At 48.7% G+C, this 8,759-nt stretch overlaps 1 pseudogene; it reads left to right on the forward strand.

Annotated features, from left to right (window-relative positions):
* The first annotated feature begins 1,861 nt into the window (after nucleotides 1-1,861).
* Nucleotides 1,862-2,408, forward strand: LOC121449979 (annotated as a pseudogene).
* The last annotated feature ends 6,351 nt before the right edge of the window (nucleotides 2,409-8,759 follow it).

Below are 8,759 nucleotides of genomic sequence, written 5' to 3' on the forward strand. Positions count from 1 at the left end.
ATTTGACCCTTTTACCTGTCAGGATTATCTAAATCTTGGGGCACTTAGGAATTCAAGAACTGATTCGCAGACGGGATGTCTTTCTATGACTAAAGCAAGGACCGATTCAGTAAAGAGCCAAAGACAATAATGACAAGAAATGAATGATATCATTTGGGGAGGTCCAGACCCCTAGAAGATCTTGTCCTACTGTGTGCATCTGATCCCTCATTAGAAAAGCGTATTCCTATCCAAACACTGCTGAAATAAGTAAGCCGAGAAACACTCGTTATGCAAATTAAAACCAAAGGCATCAAACTTTGCATTCCTGATTACATATTCAAACCATACAATTACAGCGTATAAAATCAATTTTTACTATAGTCATAAGTAGCAATTAGACATAGTGTTTTAAAATTCAAATGATATTTGTATTAGATGAAATTCCTCCTCTTCCCCAAGCCCCAGGAAAACATCTGACTAGGAAATGATCTCCTGCGGTTCTTTTCTTCCCAAGGAGCCCCTCAAACAGCTTCTTATGACCCATTTCAGCTTAGGGGATGCAGTGGGAAAGAAAGGACATTGACTCCCTCCAAACTCTGGGTCACTAGGGTCAGGGGTTCAGAGTCTTCATTCAGATATGCCAACATTTTGTCAAAGATTTGATGCCCAAAGAAAGTTGGGAAGAAAATGAGGGCAGATAAAGGGAAGAAGCAAGTAGAAACCAAAAATTAGTTTTGTTTTGCTTTCCAGACTTTGGTGGTAGTGTAGTGGTATGTGTGAATTTTTCTAGAGGAAATACGCAGCAGAAGGCTCAGAAACCCAACACCTGGATCATGGTCTCTATGCACCATTCCTTCCTAAAAGGAACCAAGGCTTCCTTGGAACGATGGATTCCAGATGTGGAGAAAAGCAGACAGTACATATATGTGTACAAATCAAACTAGAAGATTCTTGGGACTGATGGAAACATGTTCAGAGGACACCAGATTTAGTTTAAGCTGTGTGTGTGTGTGTGTGTGTGCACGTGAGTGCAGATGCCTGTGGAGGCCAGAAGAGGGCATCAGAGTCCCTGGAGCTGGAGTTACAGGTTGTTGTGAGCCACCCCACATGTGTGCTGGGAACCGAACTTAGGCCCTCTGCGAGAGTGGCTCCTAACTATTGAGCCATGTCTCTCCAGCCCCAGATATAGCTTTTTGAGGCAAGTCTTCTTTGTAACTGTCTTAAACAAAATTCACCAGTGGATATTCTACTAGATACCATTCTCCTTGAGATAACAAGATTCCTGACAGAAGCAAGACAAGGGGAGAGAGGTGGTTTGGCTCATGGTTTCAGGATAGGGAAAGCATGGTGGCTGGAGTAACTTGTCTATGGAGGCCTGAGCTTGTAGCAGCTTGCTGCATTGCCCTGGAAGACAGGACGTGAAGGATATTTGGTCTGGAAGTGGGAACAGGGAACCCATTTCCTCTAGGTAGGCCCTACCTCCTAATGGTTCCAAACTCTCCCCAAACAGATTATCAGCCAGGGGATCAGCTGTTCAAACGCATGATCCTCTGGGAGGTATTTGAAGCGTGACAAGTGCTAAGTCATTTTTTGTGTCAGTTAGCTCCCTAACTGTGGCGGAACACCAAAGACTACAGCCGAGAAGAAAAACGTTTCTTTTGACCGTGGTTTCAGCTCAAGGTCACTTGGCTGTCTTGTTTCTGTATCTGTGGCGAGCTAGTGAATTATTGTGGGGAGTCAATATGGAGCCAAGCTGCTGACCTCGTGACAGCTAGGAAGCAGAGATGAACTAAGAGTGTATTTGCGCACGTGTCTGGAGGGGGTGGGAGACGGGGTGGGGGCGGGGCAAGCTCTTTCGCTGAGGCGTCTGTCCGCAGCCATGAGTATGCTCAGGCTACAGAAGAGACTTGCTTCTAGCGTTCTCTGCTGTGGTAAAAAGAAAGTCTGGTTGGATGGACCCCAATGAGACCAGTGAAATCACCAATGCCAACTCCGGTCAGCAGATCTGGAAGCTGATCAAAGATGGGCTGAACATCCGGAAGCCTGTGACTGTCCATTCCCAGGCTCGATGCTGGAAAAACACTTTGGCTCAACGGAAGGGCAGGCATAGGGGCACAGGGAAGCGGAAGGCTACTGCCAATGCTCGAGTGCCCGAGGTGACCTGACTGAGAAGGATGCGGCTCCCGCGCCGACTTTATAGGAGATACTGGGTATCCAAGAAGATTGACCGCCACGTGGACTACAGCCTGTACCTGAAGGTCAAAGGGAACGTCTCCAAAGACAAGTAGATTCTTTTGGAGCAAATCCACAAGCTGAAGTCCTGCACCCAGGCTGAAGCTTTTAGGTCCAAGATCAAAGAAGCACAAAAGCTCAGGGAGGAGCCCCTCCAGGTCCTCCTGTCCAAGGAGAAGGAGACCAAGAAATAAAGTTTCCCTCCAGTCTGTACATAGGGGGCTGCCTGTGACCATAGGTAGATCAGTCATTAAAATAAAACAAGCCTTTAAAAAAAAAAGTGCACATTGGGAGGTGGGCACTGGGATAAGATCTAGTCCCTAAGGTAAGGATCTGGAGCAGAGTCGTTAGATGTGTGTCAGGAAACCCTTGCCCGGAGCAAGGACTGGAACACTTTGCTGGGGAAACCGACCCCCACCAGAACAGAACTGTAACACTTCTGTTGGGATACCTTTCTGAGCTGTAGGTAATCCTTGGTCCTCACTCCCTTGGACCAGGCTCCCTCACCAGTTTCCACCACCTCCCAATAGCCCATTAAGCTCAGAATCCAGAGGCTGGAGAGCTGGGTCAGCAGTTATTAGCATAGAGGGTTGAAGTTCAGGTTCCAGACTCACTGGGAGGCTCCAGATTCGGGGGACACAGTGCCCTCTTCTGGCCTTCATGGGCTCTGCACTCACATGTGCAAAACGCAGAAAAAATACACAGAATTAAACAGCAGCAACAATAAATCTTTAGGTGCGAATCTATCAATGGGTTAATTCTTTGGGGTGGCCAGAGATCTCATGATCCAATTACTTCCCCGGAAGTCCCACCTCTGAACATGGTTGCCAGAGAAACAAGTGTTCAACACAGGAGCCTCTGGGAACACTGAATACTCTAACTATAACAGCATGGACTAGTATGTGGTGGGAAAGGATGCTCGTGCCTCCACAGATCACCTCAAAGACTCATTCATTACACAGAAGAAAAAGGGGCATGGAGTGGCTCAGCAGGTGAGAGCACTGGCTGCTCTTGTGGAGAACGCTTTTGTGGGTCCCAGGCCCACGTGGTAGCTCACAACCATTTGTGACACAGGTTCCAAGGGATCTAGTGCCTCTTCTGACCTCTGAAGGATGCCAGGCAGGCATGTGGTAACGCCCGTACATGCAGGTAAAACATCCATACACATAAAGATAACTAATCTAAGAAAAAAGAAGCAAAGGGGTCTTCTCTATGGAGAGATGCAACATGATCTCAACCCCCAGGAAGAGAGCAGCTGACGCTGTGGGCCTCTCGACGAAGGACTTGTTTCCTGTAAGAACTGAAGGGTGCCAAGGATGTTGAACTTAATCTAACCATGGGGATTAGTGGAACACCTCAAACTGAGGGGCAGTCAACAAAACAGCATGCCCAGATGCTAAAGATGTCCGCTTCAAGAATGCCTAAGATAGAAGGCTGGGTGTGAGGGTGCACACCTTTAACCCCAGCACTCAGGAGGCAGAAGCAGAGGCAGGAGGATCTCTGTTGAGTTTGAGGCCAGCCTGGTCTACAGAGTGAGTTCCAGCACAGCCAGGACTAACTACACAGAGTGGCCCTATCTTGAAACACACAAACAAATAAACAAGCATGGATCTCCAAGACAGGGCTGGAGTGATGGCTTAGTGGTTAGGAGTGCTCGCTGCTCTTGCAGAGGACCCGAGTTCAGTTCCCACATCCAACTTCTTGTAACTCCATTTCCAGGGAATCTGGCGCCCTCTTCTGGCTTCTGTGGCACTGCACGAATGAACACATCTGCCTGCCGTCTCCCCCCACCCCCAATTAAAAATGAAGAGTGCTGTGTGGAGGCTTACCACGTGATTCTTTCAATATCTCTGAAGGGCCGGGCGGGCGTCATCCAGATGGCTGCAGTGAGCTTAGGACGCTATAGACTACACAGCAAGTGAACAGCTGTGCAAAGCAGAATTCTGGGCACCTTCCATGGGGTCGTCACCATGACGGGGCATGACTTTACGGCTGCGTTTGCCAGAGGGCCACGTAGCCTCCTGTAAGTGACCCCTCACTGAGTTCTAGAAGCCCAAGAAACCCAGTGGTTCCCACAAAAAAATAAATGAATTAGTAAGTAGATAGTTAAATAAACTTTAAATGAAAAGTCGAAAGGAACAATCTGGTTAGTTCCTTATCCCTTTATTTATCTAAATATGTTAGGTAATTCTTAACAGAATAATGGATTTGTTTTTAATAATGAATTATTAAATGAATGTGAAATCACTGTAACATGACTTGCTTTTCTTCAATTAACAGTTAATTGACTTTCATGCATATTTAACTTTGGAATAAAAATATATTCACATGCCTAAAAATGAAAGGATATAAAAAAAATTCCCTGGGGCTGGAGAGACAGATCAACAGTTATGAGGGCATATTGCAGAGGACCTGAGTTCAATTCCCAGAATTAGCATCTGTGACTCCAGCTCCAGGAGACGAAGCGCCCTCTTCTGACATCCACAGGCACCAGGCACACACATGGTACAAATGTCCGTGCAAAACACTCATGCACATAAAGCTAAATAAACAAATCTGAAAACAATCAAGGGGCTGGAGATTGCTTAGCAGCTGAGAGCACTGGCTGCTCTTCCAGAGGATTCAGGTTCAATTTCCAGCACCCACATGGCAGCTCACAACTGTTTGTGACTCCAGTTCCAAAGGATCTGACACCCTCTTTTGGCCTCCATGGGCACTGGCACACACATGGCGCATAGACATACATGCAGGCAAGATACCTGTATACACAGAAAAATTTTAAGCTAAAATTAAAAAAGAAGTGAATGAAGAGGGCTGTTGTTAGAGTTGAGGGTTGTTGACAGCATGCGCAAGGCCCTAGGTTCAGTCCCCAGTACTTCGTGCACACATACACCAAACCCCCCGCCTGGACAGGAACGTCTGATAGGGTCACTTGCTCACAGACTGACAAATCTGCTCTCCATAGGAACCAGATGCCCACATATTTGTCTTGCTAGAACACCCAGATGAAGAAACCTAGCCTAATGTCACTTGCTTGAGAACTTTATAAGATTTTAATGTCTACGGCTCCAAATTAGCACGTCTCTGTCCAAGGGTATGAAGAACTAATCTGAGTATAATGATGCGATAATGTAATAGCAGAAGCAGAGACCCAAGCCACTGCCTGCGCTGTGCGTTGCAGCGGGGCCCTTAATAGACCCCATTAACCAGGGCCTGACTAGGGAGGCTTAACGAGAACAGTTCCCGGATGACCCTTGGTGGCGAGAAGGATCAGCCGTCACTCACTCACGGCGGGAGCTGCGGACCGACTTCTGCTCGGAAGCCACACTTAGCATTCAGATTTCAGAGTTCTCCAAAGGGAGCTGCTCATGGCATGAGTGACAAGGCCTGTGGGGGCGGGAGGGGGAGGCCCGGAGCCTTGATGAACGCCGCCGCCTCCCCTCTCGGGAAGTGCCTGACTTCCCGAGCGAGCTGCCCCGTGTGTCTGTCTGAAGTCTGAGGGGTGGGCCGCTCGGAGCAGGGCATCGATACCTTTCAGGATAATTAAGTCCCTAATTGAGTGTCTCCATTCAGCTGAGGCAATTTATGTGGCGGCTTGTCATGTCCGCGTGCCAGTTCCGCTTCCGTCAAGTGTGCATATTTTCCCTTATTTCCTTTGGTGGGTTTGTGTGTGGTATGCGTGGCTTGTGTGTGTGGGGGTGTTTGAAATGTGCACGTGTTGTGTTCGGAGGGTGTGTGTTGTCTGTGGTGTGTTTGTATTTGTGTGTGTTCTGTGTATGGTGTATAGTGTGTATGTGTGTGGTATGTAGTGTGCAGCATGGGTGTGATGTGTGTGTTCATATGTGCATGCACACCCGTGCCTGAGCATGCGGCGGCCAGAGGAGGACATCAGCTGCCTTCCTCCAGCTCTTCCTCTTACTCCCTTGAGGCAGGGTCTTCTCTTGAAGATGAAGTCTGCTGTTGCCCTGACTGGTGAGCCCTCCAAATCTGCCTGTCTCCGTCCTGCAGCACTGAGGTTACACTCTTCATAGCATGCCTGTTTTCTGCATGTGTGTGTATTGGGGGGGATGTTTTACATGGGTGCCAGGGATTTGAACTCAGGACCTCAAGTCTACATATACTAGGCAAGCACTATATAATTAAACTGCATCTTCAGTCTGCTTCTGTTTCCATAAGGCTCTCATGCCAACCGCAGCCGTCCTGTGTTCATGCTGTAGTCTTCTAAAGGATCCCTGCCTATTAAGGCCATCAGTTTGGGAGGTCTAGCATTTCAACTCAGGACACAGACAGTCAGACCACAGCAAAAAGAAAAAAAAATCGTGTATATATATTTTCAGCACGGCCTTTACCAACAGATTTTCCTCTTATCTCTTATTACTACTTTTGGAGGGTGTCACTGCTTTGACTCCTGTATACTCAAACGTTTATGAAGCGCTTACTGACTGCGCTGATCCAGGATAGCTCTGGATTCCAGGTGTTAGCCCACACCATCTGATCTGGTTTTGCCCTTCTAAGTGGAGTCCCAGCTTGACACCTCAAACAGTCATGGGGTGCATGGGATGAGTGGGGCTTGGCTCTGTGCAGAAATCCTCAGAACTTTGGGGAGCACGGTGCCCACTGCCAGCTTCTCTCTGTCTCACACAACCGAAGAGGTGGAGACTCTTAACAGGGCCTGCGATGCAGTCTTCTGGTTGAGAAACCTATTTTCGAAAGGCTCAGAAGGGATGGGATGGCCACATTAGGGCTGTAGGACAAATCAACACGGACCTAATTTCCACACATTTGTCCTTTTCTGTGCTAACTTTCCTTCGCTGGAGGAGGGTTCACCTACCTGAGCTCTTGGTTTGCAAGGTTTCAGTTTCTGATTGGCTGGCTGCATGGTTTGGGGCCTGAGACAAGATGGAGACAGAAGTGAGTGGCGGAGGAGGCTGGTCACCTTATTGCAGCTGGGAGGTAGAGGGCCAGAGGGGCCAGGGCCAAGGTGTACCCTCAAAGTCACACCAAGTCCTCCGTCAGGGAAGCTAGCTCCATGTCCAGTTTTTGCTGCCTCCCAGCAGCCCTCTGTCTTTACATGTTACATGTCTACTCTGCATGTGCACGTGGGCACACATGCACATGGGGGGTCAGAGGTCAACTCGCAGGAGTCTGATGCCTTCTTCCACGATGTGGGTCCTGGGAACTAAACTGAGGTTATCAGACATGGCCACAAGAGCCTTTACCCACTGAGCCATCCAGCTGTCCAGCCAACGGTCCTTTTAATGACAAATCTAATAATGGGTGGACACACTGATGAAGTCAGAGTCCCTAAGTCACACAGTAAGCGTTGCTGTAGCAGAGGCCAGCCCTTCAGCACAGACGCCTTTGAGGGGACACATCACATCCAAGCCAGCATTCCTACCCTGAGTCTAACTTTAATGTAGCTGCTTCCGTGTGGATACAAGTTGAGAAGACGGTGTGATGAACCCCAAATTAGTTAAAGCCTAAAGGGTTTTATTATTTCCACATATGTACTTGAATTGTACCCATCCCTCATCATGACTTTTGCTCTCCCCTCCTGGATCCCCAGCGACCTCCTTCATTTTCACATGCTGTCCCCCACCACCCCACCCCACTCTGATCCCACAAGGAGGGAAACTGTGGAGCACTTGTCTTTTGTAGTCTGGCTGCTTTCTCCCGTTCCACACACTCTCCTTCAATGATGTGACGTTCTTCTGCATGGCAGGAGAGCGTCCATGGTGGGCATGCACCTCACGTTCTGTCAGTCCTACAGCTGGGCGGGTTCTGTAGCTGGGCTCCTGTGGGAAAGCCTCAACAACCACAGGGGGACAGGCACACCCAGAGCAAGGCGACTCTGATTCTTCTGGTTACCACGTGGTGGGCGGCTTTGAAACATTAAATGACTTATCTGAAGTTGAGTCGTGTTTCGTAAAGGGTGGGTAGTGTCTCTAGACTCGTCCTTTGGAGCAGTGACGATTTGGCGTTCCCTGGCAAGCTTGCCATCTCTCGTCTTCTCCCTAAATTCTCGACTGCTGTTGCTCCTCTTTCCCTTTCTGCAGGTCCAAGGTGACGACATTTACCCCTCCCCCCATAACTAAATGTGTCAAGAGGATAATTAAAGAAACTAGCCGGGCATGGTGGCGCACGCCTTTAATCCCAGCACTTGGGAAGCAGAGGCAGGTGGACCTCTGAGTTTGAGGCCAGCCTGTCCTATAGGGCTAGTTCCAGGATAGCCACGGCTACACAGAGAAACCTTGTTTTGAAAAAAAATCAAAACCAAAACAAACTCCATAGGATCCAGCTGGGCCTGATGGTGCACGCCTGCAATCCCAGAACTTGGGAGTCTGAGGCAGGAGGCTCGACGAGCTCACGGCCATCCTGGCCTACACACAAAAGCACCGAACAGTCTCACACACATACAGACACATGTACAGGGTGGGGGCTGGAGAGATGGCCCAGAGCTTAAGAGAGTTCACTGTTCTTACAGGAAACCCGGATCCAGTTCCCAGAAGCCACGCTGGGCAGCTCACAGCCATTTATAACTTCAG

The sequence above is a fragment of the Microtus oregoni genome, unplaced genomic scaffold, assembly GCF_018167655.1.
Source record: "Microtus oregoni isolate MIOR12 unplaced genomic scaffold, Mior012 000006F_ref0000085, whole genome shotgun sequence".
Taxonomy (NCBI): domain Eukaryota; kingdom Metazoa; phylum Chordata; class Mammalia; order Rodentia; family Cricetidae; genus Microtus; species Microtus oregoni.